This window comes from Danio rerio, chromosome 10, assembly GCF_049306965.1.
Source record: "Danio rerio strain Tuebingen ecotype United States chromosome 10, GRCz12tu, whole genome shotgun sequence".
NCBI classification, from domain to species: Eukaryota; Metazoa; Chordata; class Actinopteri; order Cypriniformes; family Danionidae; genus Danio; species Danio rerio.
The window spans coordinates 33,701,175-33,723,756 of NC_133185.1; the positions used below are offsets into that span (position 1 = coordinate 33,701,175).

The window sequence follows — 22,582 nt, forward strand, 5'->3', positions numbered from 1 at the left end:
TATTTTACTAAGACACTTCTATACAGCTTATCCAAAAAAATTTGCTTAAAGAGGCTTAAAAATTTTAACCTTTAAATGGCTTTTAAAAAAATAAAAACTGCTTTTATTTTAGCCGAAATAATACAAATAAGACTTTCTCCAGAAGAAAACATAATATCAGACTGTGCAAATTACCTTGCTCCTTATTTGGGAAATATTTAAAAAAGAAAAACTATTCAAAGGTGGGCTAATAATAATAATAAGACTTGGTAACACTTTACAATAAGGTTCATTAGTTAATGCATTTACTAACATGAACTAATCATGAACAACACTTGTACAGCATTTATTGATCATAATTAAACATTTACTAATGCATTATTAACATCCGAACTCATGCATGTTAATATTAGTTAATGCACCGTGAGTTAACATGAACTCACAATGAACAGCTGTATTTTCATTAACTTTAACATGATAATTAACATTATCAACTAACATGAACAAGCACTGTAGTAAATGTATTGTTCATTGTTTGTTCATGTTAGTAAATGCATTAAGTAACATTAACTAATGAACCTTATTGTAAAGTGTGACCTAAGACTTCAACTGTATATATGTCAAATGTGAAATATTAGAAGTCTCTGTGAGTGTAAGCTGCAAATAAAATTTCCCTATGGGGACAAAAAGTTAACTAACTAACAAACAGAGCACTTCTGTAAGGTAGCTTGAACATTTAAGTAATAAATAACATCAATTCTTCACTTTTGGACTTAAGTGCAACAGTAAATGTAATATATCTCATTTAAAAACAAACAGCGCCTCAACTTAAAATACCCAACAGCCTTTCCAAGTTTACATATCTTACATTTTACTGTGACAATTTTGTCGTCATCAAATTTATAATACCTCCAGACTGCAGACATACTCGCATTTTCCGCTTCAAGCTGATTCCAAGTTCTACTTTGCCAGCATCTAACCCATAGCGTCTCTGCAACAAAGTGATGTCATATCGTACACGTTGCTGTTTCTGTCAAGAAAGAGGTCTAACTCTGTGCCATCGCTTAACTATAGATGTGTTAAAAAAGAATCAAGTCCTGATCGGGAGGTAACTTCCGATTCTGATCGAGTCTAAAACTGATGATTATATTTGTCAGCGTTTACTTTATTTCTTATAAGCTTTGCTTTTACTTAATCTATCCATTTGCATGGCAAAATAACCCATAATCTGCAACAATTCATTAACTTTATTTCAATTAAATATCCTCACAGTCTTCATATATTTTGACGGTTTAATTAAACCTCTAGAGTCATTAAAAGGAAATATGGCGCAAGTATTCCCTTTGGAAATCACTTTTGGCCACTACAGTATATATATAGTACATTACAGTACTTTTCCCCTAATTGGCTGACATCTACTGTATATGCTTATTAATACCTCTATATTTTCTAATTAATTGGCCTGGCTGGTATTTTAGTCTATCACTAATCAGGTCTTGCTGAGGAAAAGTCACTTTATTAAATACAGCTGCACCCTTATTAAATACAGTACTCCAATCACGAAGGTACCCTTGCAAACCATATGCACATGAATGGAAAACATCCACCCAGGTTTGTGCCACCATCTGTCTCATCAGTAAGTGCTAGTTTGTTCAGCTTAATTGAGGGATTCGGCCAGTGCATCTGCACAACAACCCCTCTAAAAAAATAGTCATGTCCAGATCACAAACATTTATGCCCAATGAAGGCGATAAGTAAAAATAAAAAGCAGATAATCACCACTTTACATTGACTGGAAAGACGCTGTAGTCTGTTTTTTATAACCTCATCCCTCTCTATTTTGTTAAGCTAGCCATTATTCCATCTCTAAAATGGCATTAAGCGACAGTGCTCTTTGCTGTCAATGGTACACTGACAGCGATGGTCATGCATAAAGCAGCTGGTTTAGCGAGCTGTGTCAGGAGAGTGTTAGCATTTCACAGGCATGGATGTAATCATCTTTGTGATGGGCAACAGCAATTACGGTGCAGGGAAAGAGCATTGTCAAGGGGCTATTTGCTCAACTCCCTTTACTCTCTCATTCTCAGTCTTGCTACCCTTTCAGTGTCCTGACTTCAACTGGGATGCTTTGGCTCTAAAGGTGTTTATAAACTCTCTAAGCTAATTAGCAATATGCTATTCACAATCAAGCTCATTTCCCTGTTGGAAAATGCATTCATGGTATGGATGCTAGCTAAATCTATGCTAACTGTGTTTTAAAAAATTGTAGCAGGCTTCGAGCTGTTCCAGTCTGATTTTGAACAAGTTTGCTTAGCTAAACGACAAATAAAACACGGGCGGCTATGTTCTAAAACACAGCTACCTTACTGACTTGTTTTTTTTTTTTTTACATTTGCTTTGCAAATCTGATCTTAACTAGTTCAATCTAACCTTCTAATTAATCTAAGTTAACTGAACGCAATCTATCTAATAGGTGGTAACTAGACTAGACTGTGCAATAGACAGCTAGGGAATTGCTAGCTGGTTGCGAGACTGTTCTGTGCTCATGAAAACATTATACAGAAGCACTGTGCAGTAGTTAGTAATGAAGTGGTTGCTATAGGGAACTCTTTGTGGTTGCTAGGTTTGCTTGGGGATTGCTAGAACGTTCTGTCTTAATTAAAATGGCATACAGAACCAATACAGTAGAAGTCAGAATTATTAGCCCCCCTTAATTATTAGACCCCCTGTTTATTTTTTCCCCAATTTCTGTTTAACAGAGAAAAGATTTTTTTTCAGCACATTTCTAAATATAATAGTTTTAATAACTCATTTCTAATAACAAAGATTTATTTTATCTTTGCCATGATGACAGTAAATAATATTTAACTAGATATATTTCAAGACACTTCTATACAGCTTAATGTGACATTTAAAGGCTTAACTAGGTTAATTAGGTTAGCTAGGCAGGTTAGGGTAATTAGGCAAGTTATTGTACAAAGATGGTCTGTTCTGTAGACTATTGAAAAAAATAGCTTAAAGGGGCTAATAATTTTGTCCTTAAAATGTTTTTTAAAAAAATGAAAAACTGCTTTTATTCTAGCCAAAATAAAACAACTAAGACTTTCTCCAGAAGAAAAAATATTATGAGACATACTATGAAAATTTCCTTGCTCTGTTAAACATCATATGGGAAATATATATATATATATTCTAAAGGGGGGTCGGGTGGTTAGTAATAATTGTGAATTCAACTGTATGTTCTATTCTGGGGTGCCTTTTTCACATAACTCGCGGCTAAACTATCATAGTACGATGCATCGTTTGGGAAAAGAACAATGTAGTGATGAGTGTTTCCCCAAAATCGTAGTGTCTCTATGGTAGATCTATTGTTTGAACCACGCTAGTGTTAGAAAATAGGAATAAACTTTTTATTATTTTTGTCTCTTTTTCTTTGAATCAAACAATTACTTGTATAGGTCATGTAAGGGTCATATATTAACTGAACTTCTATTCTGGTGTGTGAGATGCTCTGCATACTAATTAGCATTTTTGCAGAAGTAGATGAATGCTGGTCCAAAATTAAATTCAGCTCTGCAGAAACTTCCTGTCTGAAGAAATGTGTTAAAACTGAACACAGAGGACAAAAAGTTTTATGCTTTTTTGTTGTGCAGAAAATTCGTAGAAAAAGAGGACTTAAGTCTCGGGTGCGGCCAATGGAGGTCTGAACAATGACTGACAAATGACGAATTCCACTAAACTCCACCTGTTAATATCAGCTGCCTATATAAGTTCAAGTTAGGAAAATAAAGTTGTTGCGCACCTCCTTAAATGTAACTTTTGTATTGCATTGAGGATAAAAGAATTCTGTGAATCGAATGATTCATTTGTATCCAATAAATTGTTAAGATTTTTGACATTGAAGAAAAACCTCTCCTGACCTTCTTCTTGAACACGCATGGAATTGATTGACAATTCCAACAGTAAATATAATGTAAAACACTCAAAATGATACTCTAAATGAAGCAGAGTTACAACTTTAATGCCTATAATTTTTTTCTATAAAATAATTGTTTTACACACATGCACTTAAAAACATGCACTTGCTTTTAATATTAAACTGAAATATATGTAAACGTCACATATAGGGCCAATGTTTCCTTTACAAATATTATCTTTCATATTCTATGCTAAAACATAAAAAACACAAAAAGTTACCACACATTATTATTATTATTATTATTATTATTTATTTTTTTACTTTTACATTAAATCCACTGCAGAAATGTTCTACCCTTTAGACCCATATCATATACTGTAGGCTTACACCTAAAAGAGATGACTCTAATGCTTTTTTTATAATTTCAAGTTTAAATGTTAGAACGTTCTAAATGAATAGGGCATAGGGGGATAACTAGAAATAGAACACAGCCAGAAACTATGCTTCTAACTACAGCTTTAGAGGTGTAGTTGCAAGCGTACAAGTTTATGACACAGTTTGCGTTGGAATGATGGATTGGGAAAACGGCAAATCAATGCACTATGTTTGTGACGACGGAACTTGCGACCTTAGTTGGCTAACGATGGTTTTAGGAAACACATCATTGTATTGACAATACAAGCTCATTGCCAAAGTGTTTGCTTGGTTGCTAGGGTGTTCTGAGTGGGTGTAATGAAGAAAACACTATGAATTCATTGAAACCTATTACCTTTTATGTGTTAAATTATTTTTGTGAAAGGTTTATTGGTTCATGCAGATTTAGCTGTCTTTACAGAGAAGCTTGTTCATAAGACTGATTATGCTAATTAAGATGCCCGGTAGCAACAGCAGCAAACCAGCTATGTCTTTTCAGCAAGGCAGAGCTCTTTGACTTCCCTCTGAAATAAGCAAATATTTGCTCTTAGGACTCAAGCAAAGCTTCAGTTCAGGATCCGGGCCAACACTCTGGAAGCAGTAGATGTGTGTCTGATTATGTTCCAATAAATTTGCAACCCCATAAGGGTTGAATCGACCACCTCACAGTGCCTCTGTGTAAGCTTTTCATTTAGACATATGGAAAAAAAACACACATTCGAGGATCACAGCGCACAACTATAATTGGCCTTCCTCCACGACGGCCGTTAATGACATTTGCTGAGGAGGAACAACGCCTTCAGCAGTCTAATAAACACCACCTAAAACAACTTCATCCCACACTGACAAGAGGAAATCTGCTTTTGCCAAAGCGGCGTCCATACTATTAACTTGACTCTGCTTTTTCAACAAGCCTCTCCATTAGCCTAAAACCATCATGCTGTCAACATAATACCTCTCATTTCTGACTAACCGCATGAAACAATAATGAAGGAAATGAGAAGCGAGATTAAGACTTTGATGGGCTTCCTGTGGATGGAGACTCTCTAATGGCAATGTAAAACTATGTGGTAAAAGAGTTCCCGTCCATCAAGGGATGTCTGAACATGGGGCGAGAAAGTAAGTGATCGGTTAATGAGCTGATCTGGAGAAGTTTGCAGACCGCAGTCTGGCCAAGAACAAGAGCAACTCGCTCGTGATGCAAATGCAAACTGGGGATCAATGCCCCTCGCCCACTGAATCTGGTCCCCAGTGCTGTTAACAAGCAAGAAGTAATTGATTAAGACAGCAGGCACACGCAAAGTAATGAAGCACACAAACACACGCCAATGTGGCTACGTGCTCTGAAGCGAACAGTAGGTATACTGAAAAGTGCGGCTCAGTCAAGGGCAGTGTCTTTATTAGGGAAGTCTTCATTACACCGCAGGCGGGCGAAGAAATCAGAGCATCTTTTTTTTTCTCAACCGGCTCCTTGTAGAGGGCCTCTGGTGGTGCATGCAGGCTAATTGACCCATCCATGGCCCAGGCTTTCAGGAGCGGACGGGCACAGAGCCTGGAGTGCTGAAATAATTGACTTGATGAAATGAAGAGCAGAAACTCTCAGAGGATGGCTGCCTCATCCATGCACAACCTCTGCCTTTCTCTCTCGACTCTTTGTGGTCTGCTGCACTGATGGAGAGTTCACTAAACATTTGCAACACTTTTTTTTTTCTTTTTTTTGCAGCAACAAAAAACATCCAAGTCACTAAACAACTGCAGTCCAATTTATGCAGCTGCTAAATGCGCTTAAACATTTGAAGAATTTAAGTCATTTTAAACATCTGTATGCTTGGCCAAAAGGAAACAGGAAGCTTCAGCCACAGAGAGATGCTTTGGTAAAGATTCTATAATCATGACAGCAGTTATCTATCAAATGCTCATCAAAGGAATGTTAAAGTTGGTTAATTAAAATTGGTTGATGAATGAGCTGTCAAGCAATTCTAGGAATCAACTGTTGAGATACAATGGCAGGACACGTGTTTGTTACATTTTCCTCAATGCAAAAACAATCATAGAAGAATACCGTGAGTAGCCTGAATCATAAATGCATGTCTTATTTAAACGTGTTCCTTTTAGAGAATCAGCATCCACATGACAAATGCAACCTCTCACATAAACAGCTGGCTGCTAAAGGTATAGTTCACCCAAAAATAAAAATTCTGCCATCATTTACTCACCCTTTTTTTTATTCTGTTGAACACAAAAGAAAAATGCTGGTTGCTGAGACCCATTTACTTCCATACAGTAGTAATTACTTCCCTCGACTGTTGAATACAATGTGTCCTGGCAACCAGTGTTCTTAAAAATATATATTCTTTTGTGTTCAACAAAAGAAAGAAACTACTAAAAGTAAAAAACCACATGAGAGATAGTAAATGATGAGTTCATTTCCATTTTTGGGTGAACTAACACTTTAACTAATGGCTATTTTTTAGTTAATCTTCTGCTGAATCTTTATTAAATCATGTACATCTTTTTCTTAAAGGGATAGTTAACCTATAAATGTTAAATGTGTTATTTATTTACTCACCCTCAGGACATCAAAGATGTATTTTTTTCTTGAAGCAAGGGGTTTTATACTGTATATTTCTTTGACTCAAATTTTGATAGCTCTTGACTGTTTTAATCATTTTTTGAAGGACCAGGGATTCCAATATAAATCTTCTTTTAATGTTGTGCTGATGAAAAAAAGTCTTGGCTGGCCTGAGGGTGAGTAAATAAACAGCAATTTCTTTCAGTTGTGGGGTGATTTTTCCTTTCAGGCTACATGCACAAACAAATAACTCTAAATATAGCCAAACGGAATCACACGGTATGTTTTAAAAAGCTACCAAAGCTACTTAAGCTACAAAAAGAAAAGAAAAGAAAAGAAGAAAAATCATTTTATGAGAGTCACTTGTTCATAACACTTGGCACAAGATTTTTTTCAAAAACCGAAAGTAAACAAAAAACAAAAAAGTGATTTTTTTTTTTAGTGAATGGAAAACACAGCATGTTTAAAAACATTAGTCTGGTTCACCTGCACATATTTTAAGCTTGTTTAAATAATTCAGAAGCTCAACCTCTACATATATTAAAGTAGCAGAGAGTTTGTTTCACACATAAACCAAATGAATCCGAATCACATTTGAATGAGAATCAAATCTAATGCATGTGAAATTAAATAAAAATGAATCAGGACTTTCAAGATTGGCAACTGCAACATGCTAATTGTGTTCTCCAGAGATGTGTGTTGGTTTTACAATTTGCATAATTTCTTTAGTGAAGTCGGTGCCAAAACATACTGTTTAGCGTGCAAACAAAGATATGGATGTAACATTGAATTTGTGATTCGTTTAAGTGCATTTGCCCCTTGACTGATTAGCAAAGCAAGCCATTGCTCTCTTCAACAGGGCAGCACGCTGCTCTCACCTTTAATGCAGACAGCAGCGTACAGACAGACTCGCTCAACAACCCACTTAAACAAATCCAAGCCCTGCAGAGGACCATAGAGACCTACATGTGTCTGACCAGACCTCTTATAATAGACATCAGTATGCACTGAAGTGAAGGTCGAGAGTTTGAGACTGGAACAGGAATACGTGTTGCTATTATTAAGACAGGTGCTTCTTTTGAAAGCATGCCGCTTATTTTCTAAGCACAGTGATGTTGCCTGAGGCATTAAGGTGAAGAGAGGATATGGCCCTTTGTCAGTGCATGGCAAGGACACTTTTCATTGCCATGTGAATTTTTAACAGTTGGGCAAAGTGTTTTTTTTTTTTTTTGCTACTAAACATTCCAGGATGGTGACACAGTTAAACGTGGCATGCTACACGATCAGGCTTGTAACTCCAACAGTGTCTCAATAGGGTTGAATCTCAGGAAATTTGGCAGACATATTCAGAGGTATTCACTTTATTTCATTCCAGTATTAAAATAAGGAAAATAAACATATGCCAGTATTAAAGCAAATAAAAAAGACTGTCAGATAAGGTACAGAAGCCACATTTATATATGAATTGTGCATTTTACTATAAGTTATATTCCCAGTTATTAATTTTAAATCTTCATAATATTGATTTTTAGATTGTAATTTCATTATTGAAGCCTGGTAAGTTTCAAAAAGTCTTCATGTGTGTTAAATTATTATATAACAATGAACTTAAACAAAGTTTCTCTCTAAAAGTGAACGAAAGAAGCCATTTAAAGCAGCAAAGAAAATAAAATCCTCCAGATATCTTTTACATGGGAGTTATAACCTTATGCAAAAGGTTATAATTCACCAGGCACCACAACTAATTATAAAATTGACTTTTATTACATTTCAACTTTAAGCACCTTTTTTGTAATCAAATTTGTCTAAAGTGGGTCTCACAAAGTGTTTTTCATAATTTACAATGAACCACGATTAAGTAAATTGGCCTATTAAACTGACAGCTTTAGAAGTTATAATATTAAATGAAATTGTCAAATTTAACCACATTTAACTTACTTTCTCACTACCATTAAGATGTACTGTACATGTTGAACAAATACTAACTAATGTTCAGATAATTAATTTATATAAACACAATAATCTATGGAAAGATTCAAATATATTAAATGTTGTTTGACTGTGTTACATAAATGAGAATCAGCACTGAGAATAATATCTAAGCCATCATAATAAAACATTTAAATTACAGTAATGAAGGCAATAAGTGTTGTCATGTAAGTCAAAGACAGCGGTTTTATTTACATGAAAAGTAAAGTGTCTGTTTTAAATAAATCTGTTAAGATAAAATGTTAAAACACAGGTCAAATAATGTTCCATTATTATTCAACTTACACAGATTTTAAATATCTTTTTGACTAATGAGTAAGACCTAGTGGTTTGTAGCATAATGTCAAATGATAAACCTTTTGGTAAGCTTAACGTCATCAAATGATGCTTGTTTTTCTTTGGTATACTGTATACACTCATCTGCTGCTTAGGTATATATGAGGTATGTCTTTGTATTAGGTACACCTTACTAGTACATGGTTGGTTAATTCTTTGTGGCATAGATTCAACAAGGTACTAGAAATATTCCTCAGAGATTTTGCTCCATATTGACATGATAGCATCATGCAGTTGCTGCAGATTTGTCAGCTGCACATCCATGATGTGATTTTCTGTTCCACCACATTCCAAAGGTTATTGGACTATTGGACTGAGATCTGGTGACTGTGGAGGCCATTAGAGTATAGTGAACTCATTGTCATGTTTAAAAAAAAATCAGCCTGAGATGATTTGCGCTTTATGACATGGTGCACTATACTACTGTAAGTAGCCATCAGAAGATGGGTACACTGATGTCATAAAGGGATGGATATGGTCAGCAGCAATTCTCAGGTAGGCTGTGGCATTGACATGATGCTCAATTGTCACTAATGGGCCCAAAGTGTGCCAAGAAAATATCCCCCACACCATTACACCATTTTTTCCCAATATTCTATTGTCCAATTTTGGTGAGCCTGTGTGAATTGTAGCCTCAGTTTCCTGTTCTTAGCTGACAGAAGTGGCACCCGGTGTGGTCTTCTGCTGCTGTAGTCCATCCACCTCAAGGTTGGGCGTGTTATGTGTACAGAAATGCTCTTCTGCATACCTTGGTTGTAACGGTTACTTGAGTTACTGTTGCCTTTTTATAAGCTCAAACCATGGCCATTCTCCCTAGATCTCTTGTATTAATGAGGCATTTGCGCCCACAGAACTGCCACTCACAGAATATTTTCTCTTTTTCTGAGCATTCTCCATAAACCATAGAGATGGTTGTGCGTGAAAATCCCAGTAGATCAGAAGTTTATAAAACACTCAGACCAGCCTGTCTGGCACCAACAACCATGTCATGTTTAAATTCACTTAAATCCCCTTTCTCACTCATTTTGATGCTCAGTTTCAACTGCAGCAGATCGTCTTGACCAATGTCCTTTCCATATGCATTTAGTTACTGCCATGTGATTGACTAATTAAAACAAGCAGTTGGACTGGTGTACCTAATGATGAGGCCAGAGAGTGTAAAACACACTGGACAACATTTTAGTAGATGTACATCTTATTTTATACAAAATGTATAACAGTCGAAAAAGAGAAAATTACTTTTAATGCTTTTTTTTTCCATTTTGACCCCATATACTGTAGCTATTGTTTTATTTAAGCCAAATATCATATCTTTTGTTTATTTTCGGGTAGAGTCTGACCTGGATACTGTGAAATTACCCGAACACACCTGTAAACGCCAGATGTGTACAGGCAATAGAGATAAACAAAGAAAAAAAGGCACACAGACAGAGTCGATTCATCTCTATGCAAAGCTTGTGCTTCACCGAACAGGTGGCAGGGAGTCTGAGGTACAGCGACATGGACGTGAAAGGGCGAGAAACACTATAATTGCTCTAACCATGTTAAGAGTCGCTTTCTCAATAGCACTGCCAGCAACTCATGCCCAAAAGGGCTTATCTGGCAGGAAAGACGCAATATCTGCCATGCTGAGCTAACCAAACCAACTTACTCAATTCAAGCAGATTACAGAATTTCTATAGGAAAGCCTTGGGGGCTGTATAACAGGACAAATTGAGCAAACCGACCCAAATGACTATTATATGAGTCAATACGATTTTTTTGAGCCATATGACTACAGTGATAACACTCGCTTGTGCAACCTTGGGCAGTATACTCCAGAGAGCCAATCCCATGCAAACAGAAATCAATGCAAACGTTTTTCAGTTGTGCTTTCTTGGGTTTCAGGGTTGTGTTTGGTCCGACATCACTATGTGAGGGAGAAAAAAGGAAAAGTATGCGCAGAGCTGGAATTAAGGGTTTTTGTTCATTGGACACAGAGAGAAAAGTAGAGATGAACAGCAGTGAACGTGCTGTGAAATAAACCATGGGGCTTCTGGACTCTCATAGGGATAAGCATCATCATACAGCCAGCTTTCTTTTTCGTCTCCTCCTTCTTTTCTCTCTCTCTCTCTCTCCTCCGGCCTGTCGCTATATGACTCTGTTGGGTGTTTCAGATCAATGCTGGCCATCCCAATGCTCACTGCTCTACAGTGTTGTCTGTACTGAGAGATTTCAATCCCATTGATAGTGGAGGTTTGTCTCTGCACTGAGGCATGGGCCAGCATTTTAATCCAGAGGCCACTCTGGTATGCCAAAACACTCTCAAGGGAGGCATTCATTCTGCTCCTGTATACACCAAGTGTAAGTTTCTGCCTGGCTTGGGGAAGTTTTGATGCTTGAAGTTTGCTATTCAAATGTATTTTTTATAGTCAAACAGCTCTGATATCGCGATTATTCCAATGGGTGTCAGAGTTAGAGAAAAGATTTTGTTTAGGAAAAGTTGAAAAACTGACACTGCATACTTTCTTAGACATTTCTTGACTTCGTCATCTAGCCATCTAGCTATCTAGATCTATCTATCTATCTATCTATCTATCTATCTATCTATCTATCTATCTATCTATCTATCTATCTATCTATCTATCTATCTATCTATCTATCTATCTATCTATCTATCTATCTATCTATCTATCTATCTATCTCTGTCTGTCTGTCTGTCTGTCTGTCTGTCGTGCAAATATACAATTGATATATAAAAAATATATGTTCATGATATCCATTCATCCATCCATCCATCCATCCATACAAATATATAGACAAAAATATGTTTCATTTTATATTGTTTAACCAATATATGTTTCATTTTATTTTATGTTTAATATATACAATACTACATAATAATAATAATAATGATAATAATAATAATAATAATCATATAACTACTATAATTAGAAAAATTGTTGCTTAAAAAGCAAATGAAACTAAAACAAAATAATATATTGAGAAAATATATAATATTATTTACCTACACAGTCAATACCATGAATGATGATCAATTATTATGAAGCTAAATAATGCACTACTAATAATATTACTAATATCATAGTTATTATTATTATCGGACTTAAGAAGCACAGGAAGCTAAAACAACCATTTATTGTCCACTGCATTTTCTTTTAAATTCCTTAACCCAAATGGACTTTTCAGATGATTTCATTAAGACGTTTTTAGCTAATAGTTTTTTACACTTTTAATACTTTTTAGCTAATCAGATATTGAATGAAGTTGTCAGTGTTTTATGCTACAGTGTTGCAAAATAGTAGGAAATCACATTTTCATTAAGTTTGCACATGGGTAAAAGATGCAGTGTGAGCAGCACCAACTTTCAATTAAATGATTCTTATGAATGATTCCCAATCAACCAGTAATCAGTGCAGACTAATTCACTAACAGAAAGCCATATTAATTATGGACAGTTCTTTTGGTAAAGAGTGGTTTACCATAACAAAAACAATTAGCATAGTTTAGCATGTCTAAAGCAATTCTTTAAAACCTCTAAATGATTTTAGGCATCTTGTGTATTTCGAATCATCTGCAGTTGAACAGACAGTTCATCCCACCAAAAACGTAAATTTACTTACTATTTACTCGCCCTCAAATGGTTTCAAACTTTTATGAGTTTCCTTGGCTGAAGTGAATACGAAAGAAGACATGTTAAAGAAAGCTGAAACCTGTTACCATTGACTTCCATTGTAGGAAAAACAAGTACTATGGAATAAAATGGTTACAGGTTTTCAAAATATGTAAATTTGTGTTCAATAAAAGAAAGTAAGTTAAACAGGCTTAAAAAAAGTAAAGGGTGAGTAAATGATGATAGAATTTACAGTTTAAGGTGAACTATGTCTTTACCGGCGCATTCAAATGCATTTAAATGAAAAAATATTACAGAGTGTAGCTGAATAAATAGATAGCAAGTAAATTAAAAAAACATTTATATTGAAAAATGTTACGCAACATGATTTGAATAGTATTGCAATAATCCATCAGCCATGTCCATTTGTGTGAGTGGTCATGCAGGTCAAGCACTGCAAATGTCACTTAAAATCAAAGGTTTTAAAAATTGAAAAGCATCTTGAAAGCTGAAATGTCAAGGTTTGTTGAGCTTCTCTCTTGCTTGTTGGTAACGCATAAACAACACTCTGAACTATTGCGCACACACTCCCTGTGAAAGTCACTAAGTTTCTCTGGTGAATTTATCAAATTTCTCATTCAGAGAAAACAATTTGACATAGAACTCCCTTTGCCACAACAAAACAAAAATCCAATTATCATAGCATTCGAACACAACAACAACAAACGCAGAGACTGAAACAGTCACACAGACGAACAAAAAAGACAGAAGCAAATTAACTGAGCATTGTGCGTCAGCCTGAAACAGCTCCCGTGTCCCATCCCCTCCCTACGCTTTTCTCAATTTGATCTCTTCTTTGCCCTGGCAGGTGGAGCTTGTTAAGCAGAATTCCATTTCTCTAATCCAAATGCGTATGCTTGTTAAACCACCACAATAAAAAGTAAATTTGTTTATAATTAGGATGCATACAGTATTTAACATAGTCCAATGTTGGCTGCAAGCTTTGCTGGAAATCTTTTCTATACAATATTCTAAGGTGTTCAGCTGGAGACCTGTAGGGCAAAGCATTCAGAGAACTGCAGTACAGACCTGTCAGGTTTCCATTTGTTTCAAGCCATGTATATTTAAATCTCCTCTCAAAAGAAGAAAAAGAAAGGCATGAGATCAAACAGTGTTTTGGCTACTTGCAATCCATATACAGCAGCTGCTGCAATGTTTCAGCCATGACTTCATGTATTAAAACAGTACCAAATTCAATTCATACTATATAGAGGCAAGCAGATGATCTTGATGCATTATGTTATATTAAGATTTTTTTATATATAATACTTGTAAATTTGTGTTCATATTCTGTTCGCATAACTGTTAAGGTGTACGAAGAATTTGGTCTTTTAATATTACCAAGTTAATAAATAATAGTACAAATAAACAAGTACAAACCTAACCTGGTACAAAAAAGCACAAATTCTACTATCAAACACAAATGCTCCACACTGAAAGTGTGTAGTATCATGTAGGGCTGTGAGATTTGGCCTAAAATCAAAATCTCAATTAGTTGAACATTTAACTCGAATATGATTAATTAACGATCATTTTATTTATTTATTTATTTATTTATTTATTTATTTATTTATTTATTTATTTATTTATTTATTTATTTATTTATTTTTATTTATTTATTTTTTTTTGCCCTCATAGTTGACTGACAAGTTTTGTGCAGTAGATATGCTCACACATTTCAAGTGAGAGATTTTTGAATGAAGTGTGCATTACTTAATGTTAAAATATTTGAAGGAAACACACAATATCTACTATCTATGATTATTTATTGAACATCAACATTGAACAACTGAAATTAAAACACATTGGCTACAATGAGCAGTCACTTTTTTCTTATAAAAAAAGTGAAAATAAATAACTTGCACCTTTGGAAAAAGTAAATTATTTTGGATGTTTTTCATATTAAAAGTAGACACTAAGCAGTATCTCTTCTAAATAAAGTAACTCTTGCATATCCTGTAAATGTTATTTTAAACTGTGCATTTCTTGCATCTTTGGTAAAAAATATTTTAATGTAAATAATCATTTTTATGTAATGGAAAATATGCCGTATCAAGGCATCTCCGGCTCAGATTCCAATCATTGTCAATGTAGTGCAAAGTAAGGCTCAAGAATAGGTCCATCATCCTACTTAACCACAGATCAGATGTGTCAACAAAGTGGCTGCAGATGTATAAATCAGACTCAGCCTTTTACAGAGCAGGGTCATGTGACTCCACTCATAGTGGAAAAATTTGATCGGTTATAGGTTCGGAATGTCAATTTTGAATACTTTTCCATTAATCGCCCAGCCATCATGTGAAAATTATAAATTGTACTTTAAATGATAAAGTTACAAATTACAGTATATCCAAGAAATCTGCCATTTCTCTTTTAGAACATTAGCTGCAATGCCTCGTCAACCACAAAGCAAACAGCTGTTTGATTAGCTGTAAACATACAATAATCACCTCTAAACGTACTACAACACATGACAGTTTAAAACCATTATCCAATTTGACTGCTCTCTTTAGCTGAAAGTTAACTAGAAACACAGTCTGTAAGAAAACGCACCCAACCATGCCATTTCATGCACCATAAAATAAAACAAATAGCAGCGTGTGTCCTATTTTTACAATGCTGCGGGTGAGGTTCATCTCCTGAAAGCACACTATGGACAGAGCTGCTCACCCACTACACACTATATGTGGAAAAAAGACCCTAGTCCATAAAAATTTGAGGATCTTTCAAGAGTCAGAGTAGAGCTTTTGGAATAAGTCAAAATGGCCCTAGTGATTCTTCCCTCTCCTTTTATCTGGCCTCTTCACAGGGAAGCACACCACTCTTAAGGCCCAGAAGGAAATGAAAATGCACGCATGTATACGCGCATGGAGGAAAAACAAGTGCAGAGCGAAGCAAAAAATACAGTCATAAAAAAACTGTCCATCAGAGAAGGGAGGCAGGTAAGTGCACTTTGCAATAATTTCCGTAATGCTCTGCATTATGAATATGGCATGCAGGTTGGAAGGTGTCCTGAGGGAACTGCGAAGTACATGCTTCCTGGAAGTCCCAAAAAGCTTAGTCTCACTGGTTAGCTTTGCATCACCATTCCTGTTCGGCTGCCAGCCTTAATGAAATGCTATTAAACCCATTGCAGGACCATTTGGAAACAAGAATGACAACAAAACCTCCCCATAAGTAAAGACCTGCTCTGGGGCATCATTACACCCCAATCTCATTTAGCAGTGCAGGTAACGCAGTGGATTCATTACCATGCGTCTGTTACTAATACAACGAGGCTACGGTCCATCTGGAACCTGACACCAAACACCTGAAAAGCACAGTGGCCAGATAACAGGGGGGGGATCGGGCATCCTCCCATTACCGGATTCCTACAGAGACTGTGTGAACAGATGTTGCTGTTTATATATTCAGGTGTAGGCTCTGATTGACCACAGTTCAAGCTAAGTTCCCCGCTGAGAAGTTAGCACTGGTCGGAAAAGAGGTAAAAGAGGAATGAAAAAGGGCTCAGGATTGATCCCTGTTGTACACCCTTTGAACTGAGTAGTCATGTAAGGATAAGAATGTCACAATCATGACTCTCTGGTTGATGCTATAGTGCAAATAGCCACCACTGAAATATTTAATGCTATTTCCAAGTCACTTACAGTTTAAACATTGCACAAGGATACAATCACTATGATGCTTTAGAAATGCAACTGCTTATTTTTTCAGTCTATGATGTTCTCCAAAAACTGTAGTTTAAAGTTTGAACCAAAAAAATATCAGTCCGTAAGATGAAGAAGAGCCGGATTCAGAGATTTAGTTAAAAAGAAAGTTAAGGCTTCAACACTCGAAATAAGTTCATAAGCCGCTCTGCTTACCGTCTCAAAAACATCAACAATTATACTCTTCCATATGTTGTTAACTGCGTCATCATATAGGTGTTTTAACCTGATCAGTTACAACACAGATAGACTTGTAGCATGTGGGTGTGTGCTTACAACTCTGAACGATATCTCAATATCTCAAGCATTATATTATTACAATGAGAAAAATATCATTATTGCTGTCCTCGTTTAATTATCAAAAAATGTATGTTATATATGCACACAATTGTGTTTATATAATAATAATAAAGCAAAGCAACTGAGTAACTAAGTCTTTTATGACAAGATTATATCTTAAATTTAAGTTTTTCAAGATTAAATAATTAATTAAACTATATGAATTCTAAATATCTGATATTCTCAACATTGCTCCTGCTCTTGTGAGGTTTTATTCAATCTTTTGAATACATTAAACAAAGTAAAAACATTGTACTGTGCATTTAAAGACATCAGTAAAAATGTTTTACACTTAATATGTATGAGAAAATGTGTTCTGTAAGAATGGCCCCCTAAAAATAGATAAGTCACGATTATATGCATTATTATATTTTTATAGTTTACACTAACAATTTAAAAGGTAAAAGTACACTTAAAATACGTATATCATCCACTTAGTGCTTAAGCTGCTTTGACACAATCTTCATTGTAAAAAGCTCTATAGAAAAAAAGATTCCTTAATTGAATTGAAATCAGCTATTAAATTAAAAAATAACAAAAAACGTCTATGATTCTACCAGGTTAAAAATGCATTAAATTGCATTTTCAGTGATCTGTACACAAGTGGTAAGCACAGACATTACAGTTTCAGTCTATTATTATACATTAAATGCAAAATATACATTTAAATAAACTCAAATAATAAGTAAAAAAAAACGTTCATAAAAGCAAGGAAGGCTTATTCTGAAAACATACCCCTATATACATTTCTGGAGAGCGCCAAATACGACCCAGGAGGTATGCTTTTTTACAGTTTTAGTTCTTTTGAAAATCCACCAGAGGCCGCCTTGTATGCTTTTTGAGACCTCAAATTTCTCTCGTGAGCGCCATTCGTTCCTGCTGTTCTCACCTAAAACCACCAGAGGCCGCTGTCGACTTGACTGACTGACAGATCCACCCTGCTTCTTCCATAAACCAACCAATAGTGTTTTCAAAAGCACCGATTTGCCCGCTTCCCCCTTCCCGAAACCCAGCCGACAGTTTTAAAAAGCAATTCAGATAAAAAAAAAAAGCCCTTGTCTGATTTTACCACATTTTCAGATTTTACCACATTCTCACCTTGTTATTTACTTGTTTATTTTATTGTTTTGGCTTCTGTATTTGTCTTATCCGCTTTCTGGAACCTTTTGTCATCAGACTCAAGCCCCATCGTCGTGGTTAACTACTCTCTGCGTCTCAAATTCTCCGACTTACATGGCGAGCTACTGGACACACTGCTAACTGTGGAAAAGCGAGTGTAAAACTGAGGTAAGCGGTCAGCTGGTAAGCACAAAAAGGAACACCTAACCGTAACATCCATTTTAAAGATGAAATGGAGCCATACATACTTCTGACAACATAATTCGCAATCTCCAGAAATGTATATAGGGCTACGTTTTCAGCATAAGCCTAGGTTGCTACCAAACTGAAGAGGAAATCAGATGTTGGATGTCAAAAACACCTTTTAAAAAATTTATACGGTAGATGACACACATAGAGTATAGTACATTATTTGAGACAGAGCTATTGCTAAAATACTTGTTCGTCTCCCTCAGCTCACCAAAGCTGAAAAAACGAAACAGGAAAACCCGTGTTTCTTCTTAATAGCTATCCACCACGTGCACGAATACTGTGCCAAGTGCATGCGTGCCTCTATTAAAGTCAGTGTTCTGTACTGCCAGGTCTTGACACAGCAGAAATCCGTCTCACTTTTGGCAGCGTTCGGATTTCCATAGCCTTATGGAGAGTAGCAGAGTGAGAAAAATTGCACCGTGTCCAAGCGAAATCCTATTATTAACTGTAAGTGTCTGGTGCCAAAGGCCTCTTTTTCATCCAGCTACCAACCATAACCGGCAGCGGGAGAGGTGAAGGATGACTCCCCTCTCACTCATCTGTGTGTTTGTTTTACTGAAGTTTCAAGGTCTTCTCAGCAGAGACTGTTTTTCCTCTGTGTTCTCCTGTCTCATGCTGGTGAAAGGCCAGCGGTGTTCCAGGAATGGACAACACCCCGCAACCCCCCCTGCGTGATCACCAGAAAAGAAATGTTCCCATGAGAAAAACATTGATGTGCTTGGAGGTTTCCATTCCGCTGCTCCGTTGCCCATTAGTTGAGCTGTGAGGACGTTATGTTTGGAAGCAGACAGGAAGTGAGGATTGGCATGAGTGACAGTGTGAAGATGTTTAATGTTTTGGGACCATTTAGCAACACAGCATTGGAGAACCGACTGACATGCCTTTGCTCCTACACACCAGAGCTGTTTCACACCTGTGGGAGTGTAAGCCTTTTAGTGCGAGTGTGTGTGAGAGAGAAGTGTGAGACATGCACCATTAGCGATGTGTGTGTCAGGCCATATTTCTCTTTGGCGCATTCAGGAAACACATTCTTACATTGGGATGGAGCTCATAAGCGATGTGTGTAATTTAAAATATGACTCAAATGATTAGTTCACATGGAATGACATGAGCCCTTGGTCATTTGTGGAATATGCAAAAAAGATGTTTGGAATTTACAGTTGGCACTCTTTATATGCAAGTATAGTGATGATATGAGATGCAAAAACATAGATGATGTACATTTCTATTAAAATTATCTTATTATTCATTCATTTTTCTTCGACTTAGTATGTTATTTATCAGGGGTCGCAACAGTGGAATGAACCAACAACTATGCCAGCAAATGTTTTATACAGGTGATGCCCTTCCAGCCACAAAACAGTAATGGGAAACACTAGTGGTGTAACAGATCACAAATCTCACAGTTCGGATCACATTATGTTTTTTTGAGTCATAGATCAGACCATTTTTTGGATCAGCCAAATAGGGAATGAGACAAATTTATAACTATAATAATTTGCTTTCTATTTAATATAAAAACAGTAGTGTAAGACACTTTTGGTTTTAACGAACAGAACTTGCATACCTGTCAACCCTCCCGTTTTTCCCAGGATTCCCTTGTATTTTACAACTCTATCCCGCTATCATCCCGAAAAGTTTTTCCTGTATTTCTCCCTGATTTTTAATTTGTCTATGAAGAGGTGCGATAAACATTAAAAAAAACAAAAAAACTATCCTGTCTATAGGCAACCCATACCGCAGAACCACCAGAGAATGCCCCTTGCTCTTAAATATGAAACTGCTCTGTGCTTTCATTTTATTTAGGCATGAAAACAGCAGGATTCCTTTTCTTTCTATTACAGGCACTGTTGCACCTCCTATGCAATGCTCAAAACAGTCAGTAGTGGTGCGTACTGATTCTGTACGGATTCTATACATGAGATTTGAAGCGAAGTGAAAGTGGACACGTGTGTCCACAGAGATATACACGTTTGAACAGACATGTACACATAATAATAATAATACTACTACTAATAATAATAATAATATGTAAACATGTTGATCTTGATGGGTTTTCTTTTAAACACAACAAAGTTAATTGTTATTTAATGTAATCAAACAAAAAAAAATCTAAACAAGAGATTAATTCGCTGCTCTTTATTCAGAATGTTAAAATTATACAGTGAAGAAAAGGTTAATGAGATTTAATAACTTGATTCAATTACTTTGTAGTAGCTATTGATTTTAATCGGCTAAACATATTTGCAGCTTTTTATTGTCAGCTATTTATTCTATCCCTTCTTAATAATACTAACAAAAAAAGCTGAATGAAAATAAATAGTAAAATAGTCAGTACTGTGAAAAATTCAGTTACTACTACTGTTGCTGTTTTCACGCATAAAACTTCATGTTTCATTGCTAGATGTGTCATTTTTGAAGAATTATTCAGTGGCAAATATTTGATGGCTGGTTAAATAATGTAATTGCTGCCTACTACTTTAATTTTTGAGTGTCGTTAAATGCATATGACAGTGATCTTAATCTTTACCATAAAAATTTGTGGTTACTTCTAAACTATAAATGATCACAGTACTTCTGTGTTATTTGACTGTTTGTTACTTCATAACTAAAAGACTTAAGGCTCAATCTCTTTCTTGATTTTTGTGTTTTTAGATTTGAATGCAGCGATTCGAAGAATTAACTAACATCCATCATTTATCATTTATGTTGCGTGGTTGTTGAGATCCCAATATTTTAATGATCCATTGTGCAGCTTACACTGAATGCATTGATGCAGGCTAAACAAATAGTAACATAAAACACCGTTAATAACCTTAGAAACCCACCACATCCCAAATAACCTACCACAACTTCTTCCGTCATCATTATATTTTACAGGAAAAACTAAACACTTTCATACATGTGATGTGAATGACGTGAGAGGTGATCTTTCATTACAAATCTAAGATTAATCTACCAGAAAAAAAATGAATTAATCGCTATGTTTGTATCGAAACATGGGTTGTGATCCGTATGAATCACTGATCAACCATGATTCAAAACACCCCTAGGAAACACCCATACACTCTCACATTCACGCACACACTCATACACCACGGCTAATTTAATTAATCCAATTCACCTTTAGCTCATGTCTTTGGACTGTGGGGGAAACCAGAGCACCCAGAGGAAACTCACATGAACACGGGAGAACATACAAACTCCATGCCAGCAACCTTCTTGCTGTGAGGTCACAGTGCTAACCACTAAGCCACCGTGCTGGCACATTATCTCCTTATTCTAAGCCTAAAGTGAATTTTAAGTTACTATTCTGATGATGTTGAATTCAAATTATATTGTATTAATTTAGCAAGCCAGCACTTTAAAGAGCAGAAAGTAAATGACACGAGGCTGAGTAAATGAAATTCATTTTTGGGGAACACATGGGAGCTGCAGTCAAAATCCCTGTTGACGGAAACCCTGTGGGGTGGCGATAAAACTTTCCTGAGGCTCTAAACAACACTCATATAAAAGTTACGATGAATGTGCAACTTCAAGCCACCTGCCAGCTTCAACTCCAAATCCACCCATGACGCTAAAGACATGCAAATGCCACAATGTTTTTCCTAATCTCATTTGGTAGGGGGAAAGGGTCTCTTAGAGGCCTGGGGGCAATTAGACACAACACTGAAGAAATGACAGCAGATGGTCTTGGGTTTCCACCAGAGCCTTACCTGGCTGCCTTCTCCTCCGTTACACACTTCACAACATTAATTATAAACTATAGCACTACTGCCACAAAGATGCCTGAAACGCATTGCCAAATCCAACTTTCTAAAAGTTGAACTCAGACTTCGGCTTCCTAATAAGCACCAATCCCATTACAGATGCAAGTGTTGAAAAAAAAGGGTTCAATACAGTAATACCGAGTTAATTGAAGCCTGTGGCCATCTTCTTTCTTGCTTTAGCGTGGTAACAGGCAGAGTTAATGAGGATGACCCCCTCTAGAGTAAGTCTGCTGTGAGCTTTGCTGGCTCCAGGATCTGCTGTGCCGATTTAGCGCACGGTCTTTTGCTATCAGACCTCCTTTTGTGTTGTTCACTCTCAACACAGCCCTAATCCTGACTAAAAGCCCTGATTCTGCAGTAATCCCAGCCAGTGTGTGAAGATGTGACAGAGGAAGCCATTGATCTTTGAGTTTACCCAGGGAGTTGGACTAGTGGCTTGTATTAAAGCTTCCCTACACTCACGGATGGCTGGTAGTGCTGGCACACGGAGCTGCATTTATTACTATTAATGTG

The 22,582-nt window shown here is 36.1% G+C and overlaps 1 protein-coding gene and 1 long non-coding RNA gene across 4 annotated transcripts in view; one reads left to right on the plus strand and one right to left on the minus strand.

Annotated features, from left to right (window-relative positions):
- Window positions 1–22,582, minus strand: part of alcama (activated leukocyte cell adhesion molecule a) — a 104,104-nt gene that overhangs the window by 46,141 nt on the left and 35,381 nt on the right.
- The window catches only part of LOC141376396 (uncharacterized), a 387,511-nt gene that overhangs the window by 36,930 nt on the left and 327,999 nt on the right, over window positions 1–22,582 (plus strand). Inside the window, exons 4-5 of one of the 2 annotated variants that reach the window (XR_012386402.1) lie at window positions 15,692–15,824; window positions 16,019–18,009. This is a non-coding gene — a long non-coding RNA (uncharacterized lncRNA). Of the gene's footprint in view, window positions 1–15,691; window positions 15,825–16,018; window positions 18,010–22,582 lie in introns of those variants that run through there. The other variant, XR_012386404.1, reaches the window with a different exon arrangement.